This window comes from Nycticebus coucang, chromosome X (genome assembly GCF_027406575.1).
Source record: "Nycticebus coucang isolate mNycCou1 chromosome X, mNycCou1.pri, whole genome shotgun sequence".
NCBI lineage: Eukaryota > Metazoa > Chordata > Mammalia > Primates > Lorisidae > Nycticebus > Nycticebus coucang.
The window spans coordinates 165,881,794-165,901,522 of record NC_069804.1 but is presented as its reverse complement, the minus strand read 5'-3'; the positions used below and the strand labels follow the sequence as shown (position 1 = coordinate 165,901,522).

Genomic DNA, 19,729 nt, shown 5'->3' with positions numbered 1-19,729 from the left:
CATAGCAGCATTAGTCATAATCGCCAAGAAGTGGAAACAACCCAATGTCCATCAACTGATAAATGAATAAAGCAAATGCAGTGTATCTATGCAATGGAATGTTTTTCAGCTATATAAAGGAATGAAGGACTGATACATGTGACAACATGGGCGAACCTTGCATATATTATGCTAAGCGAAAGAACTCAGTCACAAAAGACCGTATATTGTACGTAGCATTTACATGAAATATCCTGAGTGGGCAAATCCCAAGCAGACAGAAAGGAGATTAGTTGTTTCCAGGGGCTGGGAGGAAATGGGTATGGAGATATTATTGTCAACATATGAGACAGATTAACCTTGGACAAGTGGGACAAGGGTGAGTAAATTGAAGGAAGGTGCTAAGCGTTGCTGAAGTCACATCTGATTTGTTACCCTTGCTCAAGGAAGAGGAAATATCCTTCTGACTCTCTACACAGAGTCCACTCTGACTCTTCTGAGGAGTGATGAAATGTCCTAAAACTAGATTGCAGGGTTGCTTGGGCCTTTGTGAATTTACTTAAAAGCACTGCATTGCACACTTCTAAAAGGTGAATATTATAGTATATGAATTATATCTCTATTTAAAAAAAGAATGATTTTCAACTTCTTACCTTGGCTGGCTGGGTTAATGATGGTGTCATTCAATAATGGAGAGAACACATGTGAGGGACCATACTTGGCAGGGTCTGGTGCCATGGAGGCCTCTGGGTGTCCAGACCCAATTCACAGGAGTCAGAAGAGAAGCTGTCAGAGAGGTATGAGCAAAATCAGCAAAGTGGAAGAAGCAGCTGGTCATGTCATCTCAGAGCACCGTGATAGAGAAAAGCACCAATATAAATACTGCTACATAATCAAGTCTCTGTGTACATTCTCGGTACCTACCCATGCTGCCCCTGTTTTGCAGATACGAATACGATGAATTTTGTTCAGTAACAAACCCTGAGAATAGACTTTTTTTTTTCTTTACAAATCCTGGTCCTCTGATGGTTTCCTTCTGCCCCTGACCCTACAAAGGTAAATGTTAGCCCTCCAGGGAAGAATTAGTTCCCCCCTCTCACTGCAGCCCCATTACTCCAGTGAGTACTCTTGGAGACAGGACGAGGTATTGTTTCTGGAGGACTGAAAAATACGCTGGCCGAGTGGACTCTGCGTAGAGAGTCAGAAGGGTTTTTCCTCTTCCTTGAGCAAGAGTAACCAATCAGATGTTACTTCAGCAACGCTTAGCACCTTCCTTGAATTTACATATCTTTGTCATACTTGTCCAAGGTTAATCTGCCTCATATGTTGACAGTAATATTAAGAGCCCACATTTATAAAGGGTGTATTATGTGGCTGGCATAAGCATTCACTCATTTAGTCCTTATAATCTTCTAAGTTAATTGCTGTTATCCTGCCCATTTAAAAGACGGTGAAAATGAGGCACAGAGAAGTTAAATAATCTTCCTGATGCTGGAGAGTGGTACAGTCAGACTTTGGTTCCAGGCAGCATGACTTTAGAAGCACTTGGCCTTATTAACCTACCCAGCAGTGTGGTGCAGCAGTCTAGAGAGTGGATTCAAAGTCAAACAGTCAAGTCCAACTCTCTATAACCTAGCAGCTAGCTGTATTGCATTTGGCAACTCATACAACCTCTCTGAGCCTGGATTTCCTAATCTATGCAAGGTGACTATTACTATTATTAATATCCGCCCTGCAAAGCTCACAGGATTGTTGTGCTGAGCAAATGAGATGAAATGCATACCAAGTGGACAGCTCAAGCTATAAAACTCTGTGCTTGTATTTGCAGAACCCCACTGGGCAGTTGCCACAAAGTAGGAACCTAGTACCACTGATTGAGGGAACCTACGGATGTTTTTTTCATGCTCCTTTTCAACACTTAACTGCACTTTATTGCAATTCTCTATTTGAGACTCTGTCTTCCCCGCTAGACTGGGCTTGCAAAAAATGAGGACAAGGACTTGTCATCTTTTCCTCCATGGCACTTAGCTCTGAACTTGGCACTGAGAGGGCACTCAAAAAATGGTACTAGTTAGTGGCAGTGATTATAGTAGTGGGAATAATAGGAAAAATCCCAGCTGCAACTCTGAATTAGTCACTTTCTCTGTGACTACAGCAATGGCCTGTGGCCAGCAGAGAGCAGCAGAGACCCCAAAACATATATTACCCTGTTTCCCCAAAAATAAGACAATGTCTTATTTTCAGGTGTGCTCCCAAAGATGCGCTAGGTCTTATTTTCAGGGGACGTCTTATCTTTCCTGTAAGTAGGTCTTATTTTCGGAGGGTGTCTTATTTTCGGGGAAACGGGGTAATATTACACATTTCCTTGTAAGCCCTTGTGCCTATACCTTGCCCAGCAATTGCCCTTCTGTAAAGGGGTGGGAATAGCATTTGATTTGACTAAAATGTGCTTCCTCATTACCTAAGCAGTTCGCGAGTTTTATCCTGAAATTAGGGCAACAGGACCAGTTTGAGTCACCAAGGCTATTCCCAATGTTAACTAAGCCACAACGTCCATGAAATCTGAAACTCTCCAGGGAAGGACAGTATAAAGGGCAGCGCATACCACTTCCTTCAGGCAGAGCCAAAAGGTCTTAGAGAAATTTGAAAGAATTCCTTGCTTTAGAATATTGAGAACTGACGCCTGCTTTAAAAAACCAAAAACCAAAAAATAGTGCTTGTGAAGTTCCCTTAGAGAAAGTGGTCTAGCTACACATTATTTTGATGCTCTACAGTTAAGTCGAGAGCCAAATGAAACCTCCACATCTCCAAGTCAGGAGTCATTAAAGCAGTTGAAGGGATGGTAATTATTTTCACTAGCAATGGGAAGAAAGACCCAGCATACTGGTAAAATGGCCTGTTTACTTCTACTAACAGATGGGCCAACCTTATTATTTTTTCCATTTAACACCAAAATGCTGCTGGAACTAATGGACTTTCAAGAGAAGGCAAAAGCTTTTCTATTTATTTACTTTATTCTTTGGCTTTTGCAGGTTTCCATTTTAATATCCCTTAATTACTTTACGGAAGTTGAGTACAGGCTTTGGAGTCAGACAAAACCAGGCTCGAATCCTGGCTCTACAGCTTACTAGCTACCTGGGCCGGGCCACTTACTAAACCACTCCAAGATTTAATTTTCTTATCTCTATAGAAAATAGCACACCAATTGTTGCCTGAAGGGTTATTGTGATGATTCAATGAGATGATGCATCTAAAGCACTTAGCCCAGAGCCTGCTGCATGATGAGTGCTCCATAAATCGTAGCCTTTATTACCCAAACATTGTAAAAATTCTAAAAACACACGGGCACACACGTACGCATGCACACATACACACAATTATGAATTTACCTTGAGGACAGGCAATGGTAATGATAAAATTCTCAAAATGAGCCCTGGCAAAGAAATGAGGCTGGGGGGAGGGACGAGAAAGTACAGGAGATGGACTTTCAGCCTTTGTCTATCTAAAGCCAAGAGCTGTACACCTAATCACTAGAAAACTATGCCTCCTCCTTTCAACTTTGTTCTGGAGGAATAATGTACTCTTCCCTCTGATCTTAGGTGTCAAGACCTTGGTGTCAGGGAATGCTTTATGCCCACTTGGAGGTTTATTCCTGAGCCCACTACTCTGGGCTTGGCTCCCAGGAATGTGCTATTTGCCTAAGGTCACACAATTGTTTGATCAAGGACAGCTGGAGACAGAGTGGTAAATCCATATTATTCCCTAGCCTCCGACTTGTATTTCTGAAACACAGATTAGTTTTTCATCCACTCAATCACTCACAGACATGGCATTGGTGATGCAGTGACGGTTAGGGCAGCTCCCGTTCACAGTCCAGGAGGGAAGACAGACAAGGAAACAATCAACTGGGATAAACACAATGTGACCAGTACTATGACCTGGTGTCAGGGAGATAGGAAGGCCCAGGGAGCTGTGGGAGCTCAGGGGAGGGTGGATATTCCAGGCTTGGGAAGGTACAAAAGTTCATTTTTTTTACTTCGTTGGCATAGTGTTATTTTAACTTTACTTTTTGAAACAAAGGTTTCCTTAACTACGTCACTTGTGTGAGGCACAATAAAATACAAAGATGTTTCCAAAATGGCCATTGCCTTTCTGAAAGCTGCTTCTTTCCTTTAGGAAGTGGGTGGCGATGATGCTCTTCAGTTTATTCAGAATTATCACCTCCATTAGCTTCAGGTCACAGGTAATCAAGTCTGACAAATTAATTCATTGGTTGGATTTCTGCCTGGGTAAGACATCCATTGATTATTTGTTATTTTTGTATCACAAAGGGTGTTGGCTCGTGAGCAGGAAATTGTACCTGAATTTCTTAAACCTCCTGCATGGGATTAGCTAATGGAGCCTTGAATATTGAACATCCTTCAGCTTTTGAGGATGAAGTCAAAGTCAATGTCAGTGATAAGAGCAGATGTGTTAGTACTGAAAGTTGCTCTACTTGCCAGAGTGCAGAGCACTTAGGTAGGACGTGTTAAATTGCTTTGCTGGAGAGCTGAGACATTCCTAGCTGTGCGTTGGGGGAAATATTCAAATGCTCCTCTTATTATTCCCCCCAGAATGTCCCACCATAGTACCTCTTGGGTATAATTTCTGACACTCTTTCACTGGTTTGGAAGGCAACACTGCTTCATTCTATGTTTTCCATTTACTTGCTCTCATGTTCATCTTTTGCTGCTTCTGTCAAGGGAGCCTCTTAAAAATTCCATCCTGGGGTGGCACCTGTGGCTCAGAGGGGTAGGGTGCCGGCCCCATATGCTGGAGATGGCGGGTTCAAACCCAGCCCCAGCCAAAAAAAAAAAAAAAAATTCCATCCTGGAGCTTTCAAACCTGCATTTCCTCCTGAGTCTGTCAGAGGAACCTAGGCTTATGTACCTTAAAGATCAGGAAAGAGTAATGATCAACAGATTTCATGATCAGAAAAAATCATGATTATGATTTTCTAATGAAATGCAACAATGCTCCCTGCTAGGTTTTAGTGGGTCATTTGGGGGGGAAAACCCACAATGATTAGGTTCAAACTGTAACTGTGAGTATGAATTTCTACTCTGGGTGGAGTTTGACCATCTCGTTTGGCAAGTTATCTTGAAACTGCTCAGAGGAACTGCTTCATGTCCCCTGGGAACTTAGCTCTTTGGTAATGAATTTAATAGGCTATAGGAATTCATTCCTCTCCCTTGGGAGAACTCTGCAAAGCTTATCTACATTGGAAAGCTTTAATGAACACCTTGCCCAGAATGCCTGCACTAAACCACGGCTTTCAGCTCTGGGCCAAGGGAGCTATCCCAATATGCACTTCTCCCAGCTAGTATTGAATATTCTCTGTCATTCTCTGGACACGTTGAAGAATATCCTTTCTAACAGAGGGACTTCAGTAATTCAGTCCCCTCTGACTGAGGCTGCCTATCTATTTTGGCCCTCTGCAGCTGGAATAGAGTGGAAAGAATGTTGACTTTGGAGTCAGTCCAACAAGAGCTAAAGTGGAGACTCCACTACTTTTCAGCTGTGTGACCTTACACAAGTGACTTAACCCTTCTGGGCCTCCATTCTCTCATCAGTAAAATAAAAATAACAGTAGTATCTCCCTGATAAGTTATTGTGAAGGCTAATGAGATAATGCCTGTGAAGTGACATAGGATGCCCAACTGTCCCGGTTTTATTGAAAATGAGGGATTTCCTGCCACACGGGACTTTTAGTGCTAAAATTAGATCTGTCCCAGGCAAACCAAGACGGTTGGTCACTCTAGATGAATATGAGTAAACTGTTGCCCTTTTTTGTTATCATGGTAATAGCCACCATTGTCAGGCCAGGAGCCCTTCCCTCCACAAGTACATCTGATCTACATCCCTTGCCAGAGCCAAGCAACCTGTTGCACTTACATGGATGTCAAGGATTCAGAGCTTTGAATGAAGTGCTGTATGTGTTTCAACTATTACTCTTACTATATAATCTCACATTTTAATAACAGCAGGTTCAGTGGTGGGATATACTAAACCCTTAAAGGAGATTTCACATTTGTTGAGTGCCTTCTCTGTGAACGATACTATGCTAAACATCAGAGGAAAAATAATGTACTGGGTAAAACAGAATAATAAAGCCATAGGTTTTCTTTTAGGTACATTTTTAATAAAGTTTAAAGGGGCACAAATCTTAAGTTGGCAGTTCAATGAATTGTCAAAGAGTGACAATACACACGTAATCAGCACCCAGCCAGGGATATAGAACATTACTAGCACCTCTAAGGGACCCCTCCCTGAGGCCCCCTTTCAGCCACTACCCACTTCCTCCAAGGGAAACTTTGACTTTTATTTTTAACTTTACTATGTCTTTCCCTGTACCCTCTTTTGGTTTGCCTTGGTCTGTATCCCAGGTTAGAGTGCAGTGGTGCGGTCCTTGCTCAAATACCTGGGCACAAGTGATCCTCCTGCCTCAGCCCCCTGAGAAACTGGGACTACAGGCATCCACCACAATGCCTGTCTAATTCTTTCTATTTTCAGTAGAGTTGGGGGTCTCACTCTTGCTCAGGCTTATCTTGACCTCCCAACTACAAGTGGTCTTCCTGCCTCCTGGAGAGCTATGATTACAGCAGTGAGCCTCTGTGCCCGGCCTAGATTCTTATGGATAGTGTTTCTGTTACCATTATTTTTCAGGAAATGTGTAACTTTTTTTTTTTATAGAGACAGAGTCTCACTTTATTGTCCTCGGTAGAGTGCTGTGGCGTTACAGCTCACAGCAACCTCCAACTTCTGGGTTTAGGCAATTCTCTTGCCTCAGCTTCCCGAGTAGCTGGAACTACAGGTGCCCACAACAATGCCCAGCTATGTTTTTTGTTGTTGTTGCAGTTTGGCTAGGGCCAGGTTTGAACCTACCACCATCGGTATATGGGGCTGGTGCCCTACCCACTGAGCCACAGGTGCCACCCCAGGAAATGTGTCAACTTTTAATATTGTCCCTTTCACTCAAAAGTTGTTTAATAGAAGATTTTTAAATTTTCAAAATGGAAGGGATTTTCTGTTTTTTGGTTTTATTTTAAAATTCTAGTTTTATTTCATTTAGAACCATGGTCTTCAACACCATAGATTGTTCTCCCTGTTTGTTTTTGAATTCTATATAAACGGAATCTCACCATGCCCTTTCTTGGAACTTCAAAGCATTTCTTTTTTTCAGAAAAGATAATATACTCTCAAGGTATCAAGTTCTTCTGACTTTGAGTTGGAGATGTTTCTATCATAATTTCAATAGTTCTAGAAGTTACTGAGGTTAAGCCAGTTAAAGCAGACATATCACCATTAAAATAAGATTTTGCCTGTAGTTGAGCCCTTTACCTAATCATTTGTACTCTTATATTAATCTGAAATTAAAAAAAAAATCTAAAAAATTAAATCCAAAGCACACAAAAGAAGAAACAACTGTAATAGTTTTAAATAACTTTTATGGGAAATTTATGCTTGCTTGTTTAATTGGTTATGTATGTCTATCCGGGATAGACACCTTTTGTCTATCCAGACATAGAAAGAAAGGAAGGAAGGAAGGAAGGAAGGAAGGAAGGAAGGAAGGAAGGAAGGAAGGGAAGGAGAAAAGAAAGAAAGAGAAAGAAAGAAGGAAGGAGAGAGAGAGAAAAGAAAAAAGAAAGAGAGAGAAAGAAAAGAAGGAAAGAGAAAGAGGAAACAAAGAAAGAGGAGAAGACAGGCAGCACCTGTGGCTCAGTGAGCAGGGCGCCGGCCCCATATACTGAGGGTGGCGGGTTCAAACCCAGCCCCGGCCAAACTGCAATAAAAAAATAGCCGGACACTGTGGCAGGCGCCTGTAGTCCCAGCTACCCGGGAGGCTGAGGCAGGAGAATCGCCTAAGCACAGGAGTTGGAGGTTGCTGTGAGCTGTGTGACATCATGGCACTCTACTGAGGGCAATAAAGTGAAACTCTGTCTCTACAAAAAAAAAAAAAAAGGAGAAGGAAAGAGAAAGAAAGAAGGAAGGTAGGAAGGATAGAGAGAAAAGAAAGAAAGAGAAAGAAAAGAAGGAAAGAGAAAGAGGAAACAAAGAAGGAAAGAGGAGAAGAAAAGAAAGAAAAAAGAAAGGAGAGAGAGAAAAGAGAGAGTGAGAGAAAGAAAAGAAGGAAAGAGAGAAAAAGGAAACAAAGAAAGAGGAGAAGAAAAGAAAGAAAGAAAAAGAAAGAGAAAGAAGGAAGAAAGGAGAGAGAGAAAAGAAAGAAAGAGAGAGAAAGAAAGAGAAAGAAAGGAAGGAAGGAAGGAGGGAGGGAAATTAGCTTTGGGGACACAATTCAGCTAAAGAGTTAGGAAATTTTAAAAATGTGTCTAAGTTGTCTTCTCTAATACACCTTTTCTGTCACCGAAGTAAACTAACAGAAGATGAGAATGTAGTGCTTTTTTTCTCCGATGTTACTACAACATATTTCACTTTCCAACTTCACAAGCAACATAATCATAGCGATTCAAATTAAGCACTCTGCCATTTCCTTCAAATTCAAACAAATAATTACCAGAAAACTATGTTTTTGTACCATCTAGTGGTACATCCAAATATAGCTGACATTTAAATGTTTAAGTTCACAGTTCCATACGAGACTCCATGAGAGCTCAGGTCATTGTAGATTGTTTCCTAGGAGAATTATAAGTACAAAGAAATGGTCAGCTCCCTCACTCTTTGCTGTTAGATGAGCTCTGTGGCTGCCATCTAAAGGCTCTAGATCAGGGGTCCTCAAACTTTTTAAACAGGGGGCCAGTTCACTGTCCCTCAGACTGTTGGAGGGCCGGACTATAGTTTAAAAAAAAAAAAAAAAACTATGAACAAATTCCTATGCACATTGCACATATCTTATTTTGAATTAAAAAAAAAGTGGGAACAAATACAATATTTAAAATGAAGAACAACTAAAGTTAAATCAACAAACTTACCAGTATTTCAATGGGAACTATGGGCCTGCTTTTGGTTAATGAGATGGTCAATGTCTGGTTCCATATTTGTCACTGCTAGTCGTAACAAGTGATGCAAGTGTGCATCAGTTAGTCCTGAGACTGAGAGGAGAGGAGTCAGAGAGGAGAGACAGAGAGGAGGGGAGTCAGAGAGTGCTGCACACATTCCACACATGCGCTGCGGGCTCAGGATGAGTCAGCTGCTAAGCAGGACAGGAAGCAGCCGCAAAAACACCCTGTGGGCCTGATAAATATCCTCAGCAGGCCGCATGTGGCCCATGGGCCATGGTTTGAGGACCCCTGGTCTAGATCCATGCTGATTATAAGGGTTAGGGCAAACAATAAATGCACACTGTTAGAGTAAAGAAAATACATGTTCATCACCTCTGTCTTTTTTTCTTTCATGTTGTTTAAAAGTTCTCAGAAGTCTCTAATAGATCTCATTTTTAAATTTTAAATTGCGGTTAAAAACACGTAGCATAAAACTTGTCATCTTAATCATTTTCATTTTATTTCTTAAATTTTTGATTACTATAGATACATAATAGTCGTACATATTTATGGGATACGTGTGATATTTCACCTCAAGCATTTATCATTTCTTTATATTAAGAACATTCCAAGCGTGCGGGAGGGGGCGGGTGGGGAAGGATCGCCGGCTAGATCCTGAGGCGAGGCTCACACGCCCGCCCCCCGCCCTGGCCCCCAGCCATGATCAAGGTAGGCCCGGCCCAGCCATGATCAAGGCTATCCTCATCTTCAATAACCACGGGAAGCTGTGACTTTGGAAGTTCTACCAGCCCTACAGTGAAGATACACAACAGCAAATCATCAGGGAGACTTTCCATTTGGTATCTAAGAGAGATGAAAATGTTTGTAATTTCCTAGAAGGAGGATTATTAATTGGAGGATCTGACAACAAACTGATTTATAGGCATTATGCAACTTTATATTTTGTCTTCTGTGTGGATTCTTCAGAAAGTGAACTTGGCATTTTAGATCTAATTCAAGTATTTGTGGAAACATTAGACAAATGTTTTGAAAATGTCTGTGAACTGGATTTGATTTTCCATGTAGACAAGGTTCACAATATTCTTGCAGAAATGGTGATGGGGGAATGGTACTGGAGACCAACATGAATGAGATTGTTATGCAAATTGGTGCACAAAATAAACTGGAGAAATCTGAGGCTGGCTTAGCAGGAGCTCCAGCCTGTGCTGTTTCAGCTGTAAAGAATATGAATCTTCCTGAGATCCCAAGAAATATTAACATTGGTGACATCAATATAAAAGTGCCAAACCTGCCCTCTTTTAAATAAAAAATTCAAAAGGCCACTCCCAGGTAAAATCCAGGGGGAAGTCATCTAAGTTTACCATGCAGTCGTTTACCAAAAATAGAGAAGGAGTGTCTTAACTTTTGCTCTTGGATTAAAGTCAAGGTACTGTACAGAAATTATGTAAAATCAGTATGGAAGTTCAATGTCGCTTTTCTTGCTCAGTGATTTTAAAGACGTTGAGTAGTTCCTGTGTGTGTGGTTTTTTTTTTTTTTCTTTTCTAAACTGCATTCCTATGGCCACCTAAGGCATGCCTGTATGTATTGGCTTCTACAGTGTTTCAAAAAGTGTTTGAGATATTTCTTTAATTATGTACAACCCTAAATGTTGGTGTTTTATATAGATCACAAGTGCAGCTTTCCTTAATTCATTCTGCTATTTGTTACACAATTGTTATTTTTAAAAAAAAACAAGTATGTATTGCATGAAAACGTTATGACCCTTTTCTCTTAGTTTAAATAAACTCTAAGGTAACTGGACTTCTAAAAAAAAAAAAGAACATTCCAATTCCACACTCCTAGTTTTTTTTAATATACAATCAATTATTAACTATAGTCACCTTATTGTGTTACCAAACACTAGATTTTATTCCTTCTGTGTTTTTGTATGCATTAATCGTTCCCTCTTTATAATTGTTTTTAAGTATAGAGCAGATTACTGTCAAAAATATTCATATTGTTATGCAACAGATCTCAAGAAACTTTTCATCTTGCAAAACTGAAACTATACCTATTAAATAGAACTGCCATATCCCTTTCCCCCTTGTCCCCCCTTTGAAGAGTAACACTGGGAAAACTCTGTGTGTGTGTGTGTGTGTGTGTGGTGTCAATCAGGGAAATATTACTTTTCACATTATATCCTTCTGGCTACTTGAATTTTTTTACAAGCCTGTGTTGCTTCCATGCGAAAATCATTTTCATATCTTGCACAGAAAAGGTGGGGTTGTCAGGTTGTATCAGGGACTCACTCATAGACATTCCTATATATGCCAGTGTATTTATCAAAAGCAATGATTACTGCAAAAATAAACTGTTGTCTCCTTTTCCCTGCCCACCACCTCAGGAACAAGAGAATGATCCTTAAAGAGTACCGCTCTTATCTTTTTATTAAGTCAATCTCAAACCTGGGTCTGTGTTTGTAACTCATCATTGTTCACAAGCAGAAGTTTCCGAGACCCTCACATACAGAATTCTATAATATATAAAAATTAAAAGTTAATTTTTTGTGTGTGTGTGACAGAGTAGAGGGTAGAGTGCTGGGTAGAGCACCCAGGGTAGAGTGCTGTAGTGTCACAGCTCACAGCAACATCCAGCTCTTGGGCTTAGGCGATTCTCTTGCCTCAGCCTCCTGAGCTTCTGAGACTAGAGGCGCTCGCCAGAATGCCCGGCTATTTTTTTGTTGCAGTTTGGCCAGAATTGGGTTCGAACCAGCCACCCTTGATATATGGGGCCTGCACCCTACCCACTGAGCCACAGGCGCCACCCTAAAAGTTAATTTTTTTTAAACTCCAGGGTTGTATCAAGGGAACAAAGCCCACCAAGGAAAAGTTGCAAAGAGAGCCCAGCAGGCTAATGAAGAGAATACTTCCCTTAGAAAGGGAAAAGCTGGCGTGGAATCCTGGCTCTGTCAAGTTTCAAGCTGTGCGACCTTGGAGGAAATCACTGAACCTCTCTTAGCCTCAGTTTCCTCATCTGAAAGATGGGAATAATAACACCTACATGTCATGAAGATAAAATGAAGTAAGCTATATACTGGAATGAGCACATCGTAGACGCTCGTAAAACATTGGTTCCCCACGGTCTTCCCATTTTGGTGATATGTACAAATCTCCCTCTGTTTCCCCAGAGGTCAACCGCAAAGGGTCACTGTGAGGTTTAAATTGTGACAATGTATGTGAAAGCAACTTCACAATAAACATTCAATAAAAGTTTTAAAAAATTCATATTTATTTCTTTGGAAGTTATAACTAGTCAAGAAAGAAAATAATTACTAAGCACCAATAACAGTCGAGATGAGAAGCTAATTAAAGACACAACTCCCTTCACCATAGTTTCAAAGAAAATGAAATACCTAGGAATATACCTAACGAAGGAGGTGAAGGACCTCTATAAAGAAAACTATGAAATCCTCAGAAAGGAAATAGCAGAGGATATTAACACATGGAAGAACATACCATGCTCATGGACGGGAAGAATCAACATTGTTAAAATGTCTATACTTCCCAAAGCAATCTACCTATTCCATGCCATTCCTATCAAAATACCAACATCGTACTTTCAAGATTTGGAAAAAATGATTCTGCGTTTTGTATGGAACCGGAAAAAAACCCGTATAGCTAAGGCAGTTCTTAGTAATAAAAATAAAGCTGGGGGCATCAGCATACCAGATTTTAGTCTGTACTACAAAGCCATAGTGGAAGACAGCATGGTACTGGCACAAAAACAGACACATAGACACTTGGAATCGAATTGAAAACCAAGAAATGAAACTGACATCTTATAACCACCTAATCTTCGATAAACCAAACAAGAACATACCTTGGGGGAAAGACTCCCTATTCAATAAATGGTGTTGGGAGAACTGGATGTCTACATGTAAAAGACTGAAACTGGACCCACACCTTTCCCCACTCACAAAAATTGATTCAAGATGGATAAAGGACTTAAATTTAAGGCATGAAACAATTAAAATCCTCCAAGAAAGCATAGGAAAAACACTGGAAGATATTGGCCTGGGGAAAGACTTCATGAAGAAGACTGCCATGGCAATTGCAACAACAACAAAAATAAACAAATGGGACTTCATTAAACTGAAAAGCTTCTGTACAGCTAAGGAGACAATAACCAAAGCAAAGAGACAACCTACACAATGGGAAAGGATATTTGCATATTTTCAATCAGACAAAAGCTTGATAACTAGGATCTATAGAGAACTCAAATTAATCCACATGAAAAAAGCCAACAATCCCATATATCAATGGGCAAGAGACATGAATAGAACTTTCTCTAAAGATGACAGACGAATGGCTAACAAACACATGAAAAAATGTTCATCATCTCTATATATTAGAGAAATGCAAATCAAAACAACCCTGAGATATCATCTAACCCCAGTGAGAATGGCCCACATCACAAAATCTCAAAACTGCAGATGCTGGCGTGGATGTGGAGAGAAGGGAACACTTTTACACTGCTGGTGGGGCTGCAAACTAGTACAACCTTTCTGGAAGGAAGTCTGGAGAAACCTCAAAGCACTCAAGCTAGACCTCCCATTTGATCCTGCAATCCCATTACTGGGCATCTACCCAGAAGGAAAAAAATCCTTTTATCATAAGGACACTTGTACTAGACTGTTTATTGCAGCTCAATTTACAATCGCCAAAATGTGGAAACAGCCTAAATGCCCACCAACCCACGAATGGATGAACAAGCTGTGGTATATGTATACCATGGAATACTATTAAGCCATTAAAAAAAAATGGAGACTTTACATCCTTCGTATTAACCTGGATGGAAGTGGAAGACATTATTCTTAGTAAAGCATCACAAGAATGGAGAAGCATGAATCCTATGTATTCAATTTTGATATGAGGACAATTAATGACAATTAAGGTTATGGGGGGAAAGCAGAAAGAGGGATGGAGGGAGGGGGGTGGGGCCTTGGTATGTGTCACACTTTATGGGGGCAAGACATGATTGCAAGAGGGACTTTACCTAACAATTGCAATCAGTGTAACCTGGGTTATTGTACTCTCAATGAATCCCCAACAATAAAAAAAAAGAAAGAAAATAATTACTAAGTACAGGTAATTAGTATTTCCCAAAGAAGGTTGTTAACATTTTCTTGAGAAGCAATGATTTTTCCTAGATCATTTACATCATTTGTCTGTCTGAAGGCAAGGGCCTGGCCTAGGTAATTCCTTGAGGCTGTATCTGCTCCCAGGAGTATATGATTCTCTCCTAGTGTTAGAAAAGGAACAAGACAGGAAACATGAATTGGTGGGGTTATCAGAGAAGCTTCAAGAGAATAAAGCATATTTTGCTGCTTCCCGGTTATCATGACCACCAGAGATAGCCACAGTTCATCTTTCTAAAGCTTTTCTGCGTAAGATATATATTAAAATGATTTTCTGATGGAAGCAACACAGGCTTGTAAAAAATTCAAACAGTACAGACGGATATATGTGAAACGTAACATTTCCCTGTTCGACTCCCCCCTGCACACACACACAGTTTTCCCAGAGTAGTTTTCCTCCCCAAAGGAAACTACTGTTAACAGATTGTTTGGGACTATTGTAGTCATTAACTACGCATTTCCTATGCACGAGCAAATACATACAGCCTGTATACACGTACTATATGTGTGTACAAACGTACATCCTGTATACACGTACTGTATGTGTGCACAAACATGCATGCATGCATACATACACCCTGTGTTTCAGGGAGCCTTTGTCACGTGGAATATCACGTGATAGAATGTGAACAGTCTTCCCTGGAAGTGTGCAGCATTGAACAAAGCAACAATTGCACATGCACGCGCACACACACACACAGAGACATCTTTTTATTTTTTAGATTTTAATTTTTTATTTCAGATTAACATGAGAATATGAGGGTACACATGTTAGGCTACATCATTCCCATTTCTAAGGTAAAGTTCAAATTGTATTTGAGCCCTTCATCCAGGAGGTGTGCTGAACACCCTCACACTGTGCACATCAGGTGAGATCCCAGCAATTGCCCCTCCTCCTCCCCGCTCCTCTCTTTCCTCACCCCTCCCTCTCACTAGACTATACTTGTGTTTTTCTTTTGTGTGGGTGTGTAGTTGCTTATATATTGGTTTCATATTAGTACTGAATACATTGGATACTTGCTTTTCCATTCTTGAAGAATGTGTTCCAACTCTATCCAGGTAAATACAAAAGATGTAAAGTCTCCATCTTTTCTACCACAGTTTTTTTAATCCATTCATGGGTTGATAGGCACTTGGGATGATTCCATATCTTGGAAATTGTAAAGTGAACATCTTACTTTTAAAAAGTACAAATGGGATAATACTCCATAGACTACTATATAACCTGCCTTTCTCAACTAATGTTATATTTTAGATGTCTTTCCATCAGTATAAATAAATCTATCTGATCATTTGTACCTGCTCCCTAGTGTTAAGTTTTATAGATGTATCATAATGGTTTTCGTCAATATGTTTTTGATAGCAGTTGGGGTCACTTCCAAACTTGTGCTACTATTAATTACAATAACAAATAATATACTATTTTTATTATACATGTTTAGTTTTACATGTATAAAGTGCATGTGTATGTGTGCAGTATACAACTTTTTGTACTCAACATGCATTTTCACGAATAGATATAGAACTATAGCATCATTTTAATGGCTGTGTATTATATTATATGGGATAAATGGAACATAATTTTATAATGAATTTTCTATTGTTGGATATTTATGTTGTTCTTGATTTTTCATGATTATAAACAATGCCATATTGAACATCTCTGTATTTTAATTGTCAGATTTGGTCAAATTTAGTTTCTGTGGTTACATCTGTACAGGCGAAGTTGCCAGGTCAAAGGGTATGCATATTTTTAAGAGTAGCCACTTCACTTATAGGAAATGACAGTCAATTCTGTCAGGCAGATTTGTGATATCACATAGGTTGGTGGTTTCCAAACCTGGTTTAGTAGGCTGAATGACAGCTCCGACAGTATCCTCATCCTAATCCCCCAAGTCTGTGAATACGTTATGTTACATGGTGAGGGGAACTAAGTGTGAAGATGGAGTTAAGGTTGCTAATCAGCTGACCTCAAAATAGGGGGAGTGTCCTGGATTTCCTGGGGCCCAACATAATCACAAAGATCCTTAAAAATGGAAGAAGGCAAAAAAAGAGAGTCCACAGGAGATAATGGTTATGAAAGAACAATCCAAGTGATACCATGTTTAGAAGCCAATGCTATGTCGGAAAAAAAAAAAAAAAAGGAAAGAAAGAAAAAGAGATGCAATGTTGCTGGCTTTGAAGATGAATGTAGGAGGCCAGGAGATAAGGAATGTGGGCTGTCTCTAGAATCTGGAAAGGGTGAAGGAAACAATTCCTCACTTAGAGCCTCCAGAAGGAATGCAGCCTTGTAGCCAACTTGAGTTTAACATAAGACTCATGTAGAAGGACTGCTGATGTCCAGAATTGTAACATAGTGTTGCTTTAAGCCACCAAGATTGTGGTAATCTGTTATAGCAGTGAGTGATACATCTAGTTTCACATGAGACTAGTGGCAGGGGTAGGGGGGTGAAGTTCCTTACCCACAGAGATGCTGCTTCATCCAGTAAGTGAGGGAAGAGCTGAGAAATATTTATTTTCAGCAAGCTCTCCAGGTAATACTGACAGATCCAGTGGGGATTTGAGGAACCACTGACATAGACCACATAGATCTCCAAAAGTAGCCGTCTCCTATTTGGGAAACAGTCACTTGCTGGCCTGGAGGATGGTCCAGGTAGGTGATTGAAGATGTGGCTGGAGCAGACCTGGGGCTCCAGTCGGCCTCTGGCACCTATCTTAACTCTACCTCTCAAGAGACAGTGTCATTCAGCCTCATCAGTCTGACCCTTATCTATCTTTCCAGCCTGATTTTCACCTGCTCAGCTACTCAAACACTCTGCCCCACCCAACTATTTGATGGGTCTTGGGATTTTTTTCCTCTGTATTCACCCCTAAATTTCTGCTATAACCTTTTCTGGCAGCTGGGTCCTGGAGAAAACAGACACTAAAAGAAGTTGTGGGTGTGAGAGGTTTATGGGGGCTTAGGGCTAACACCTGTGCAAGAGAAAAGGGAGGGGAAACAGGATTAAGCAGGGAGAGACCCAGACCACAAAGCTGATCTGACAAAGTCTCAGCCAACTCAATGGGGGTTCTGGAACAAATATTGCCCTTTAGAAGGATCCCACTTTTGAGTAGAAATGGCCATGCTCTAGTACCCTATATAATGCTCAGTCATTGGCCAGGGGACACGGGCAAAGACCATAGCTGAAGCAGACCCTAAGGCACTCATAGGTGGAGGCGCTCAACTAAATACACTTCTCGCAGCTAAATGGCATATTTGTTCTTGAAGGGCGTTCCCGGCAGCACCCTCCATGGCTGCTATAGTTCTCCCTTCTGGTCTTCAGTTATCCAGATCCTGGCTTCTTCTTTGAGACCTAGTATAACAACTATTGATGTGTCCTGCTGTCACTATTACATTTATTTCAAAATATAGGCTCTCAGAGCTGGAAGTGACCTTAGGATCATCTCATTATATACATGGAGAAACTGAGACTGGGGGTGTGTGGGGGACAGATTCAAGATGACACAGCTAGCTAATGGCAGAGCAAAAACCAGAACCCAGGCATGTTAACTCTTAGTCCAGATTTGCAGCAACATTAAGAAAAGGCTTTGTGCCTCAAAGGGTCAGTGGAGGGTCATGGTTTTCAACCAAAAAGTAACTGTAACTGCTATAAATAAATAGGCTGGTGAACTTGCTGTAAGAATACACGATCATTAAAATGAAGAATAAAAAATCCCAAACATATTTTTGAGACTTAATAAATGTATAAAGAAATAGTGATAGGCCAGGTACCCTGTGGTTCACACTGGTAATCCCAGCACTTTGGGAGGCCAGGAAGATTGCTTGAGGCCAGGCTGAGCAAGATTGAGATCCCTGTCTCTACAAAAATAGTAAAACTAACTGGGAGGGATGGCGCGAAGCTGAGGCAGGAGGATCACTTGAGCCCAGGAGTTTGAGGTTGCTGTGAGCTATGATGACACTGCCACAGCACCATAGCCCAAGTGTTAGAACGAGATCATGTCTCAAAAAGAAAGGAAGGAAGGGAGGGAGTAAGGGAGGGAGAGAGGGAAAAAAAGAAAAAAATAGTGATTGAATGTTGAATGATAGAACTGTAATTATGAAAACTTTATAGTCCAGTTCATTTTATAATCAGTTAATGTGTAAAAATTTACAGTAGCATGCTGTTTTGAAATCTTACACATTAAGGTGGATCATTGCATTAATACTTCATATTTTGAAAATACAAATGGTTTGCAAAATTATTTTCAATTAATTATGTTAAAGCAAGAGAAATAATTAGGGAAAGCTCAGCATTCATTGTTTATATGAGAGAAAAATAACTGTTATGTTCTAGTTAGCATTTATTGTAAAGGAGTTATTTTATTTGACTTTTAGCATAAAAACATACTTAAACACAAGTCTCAACTGAATTTACAAACAACATTCTTTTTTTTTTTTTTTGAGGAGTCTCACTATGTCACCCTCAGTAGAGTGCTATGGTGTCACAGCTCACAGCAACCTCTAACTCTTGGGTTTAAGCGATTCTCTTGCCTCAGACTCCGGAATAGCTGGACTACAGGCACCTGCCACATGCCCGGCTATTCTTAGACGCGGGGTCTCATTCTTACTTAGACTGGTCTCGAGCTCCTGAGCTCAAGCAATCCGCCCGCCTTGGCCTCCCAGAGTGCTGGGATTTCAGGCATGAGCCACTGCGCCCAGCCTTAACAAACAACATTCCTATTTAGGATTTTTTTTTTTATTTTTGGATAGAGTCTTACTCTATCACCCTTGGTAGAGTGCCATGGTGTCATAGCTCAGAGCAACCTCAAACTCTTGAGCTCAAGAGATCCTCTTGCCTCAGCCTCCTGAGAAGCTGGGGCTACAGGTGCCCACCACAACACCAAGCTAGTTTTTTTTACTTTTAGTAGAGACCGGGTCTTGCTCTTGCTCAGCCTGGGTCTCAAACTCGTGAGCTCGAGCAATCCACCTACTTCAAATGCTAGGATTACGGGCATGACCCACGGGGCCCAACCCTTATTGGGGATTTTTAAAAGATAGTCTTTGCTACCAGAAATAGAGAATTATTACCGTTTTTCGCTTTTTCAGAGACAGGCATCACTTAAGTACGTGAGAGTTTTCAGTCCATTTAAAACAATTTCAATTCTTTCAGATTGTAAAGGCCAGAAATGAGTGTCCATTTGGGGGTGGGGAGTATAGAGCTGAAGCAACTAGTGAGTCACAGGTGATCGGGCCACTTATCAATTTTTCAAAACTGTACAGAAAGATGTGAATGAGGTTTATGGGCTGTAAGTCCTATTGGGCCCGGACTTAACTACAGTTTTAAGAGTTTGATTGATCCAGTGGAAAAAAATCTACCTCCCCTCCCCTACCCAATAAGCATCTCACAAGATTATCAATGCAAGGGTCCTCAAACTACGGCCCACAGGCCACATGCGGCGGTGTGATTGTATTTGTTCCCATTTTGTTTTTTTACTTCAAGATATGTGCAGTGAGCACAGGAATTTGTTCATAGTTTTTTTAAAACTATAGTCTGGCCCTCCAATGGTTTGAGGGACAGTAAACTGGCCCCCTGT

General features: G+C 40.6%; 1 pseudogene across 1 annotated transcript; it reads left to right on the top strand.

The window, feature by feature from the left end:
- Positions 1-9,703: 9,703 nt before the first annotated feature.
- LOC128577614 (AP-3 complex subunit sigma-1-like) lies at positions 9,704-10,788 on the top strand (annotated as a pseudogene). Its single transcript, XR_008377598.1, has one exon. The product of XR_008377598.1 is annotated as an AP-3 complex subunit sigma-1-like (transcript).
- The last annotated feature ends 8,941 nt before the right edge of the window (positions 10,789-19,729 follow it).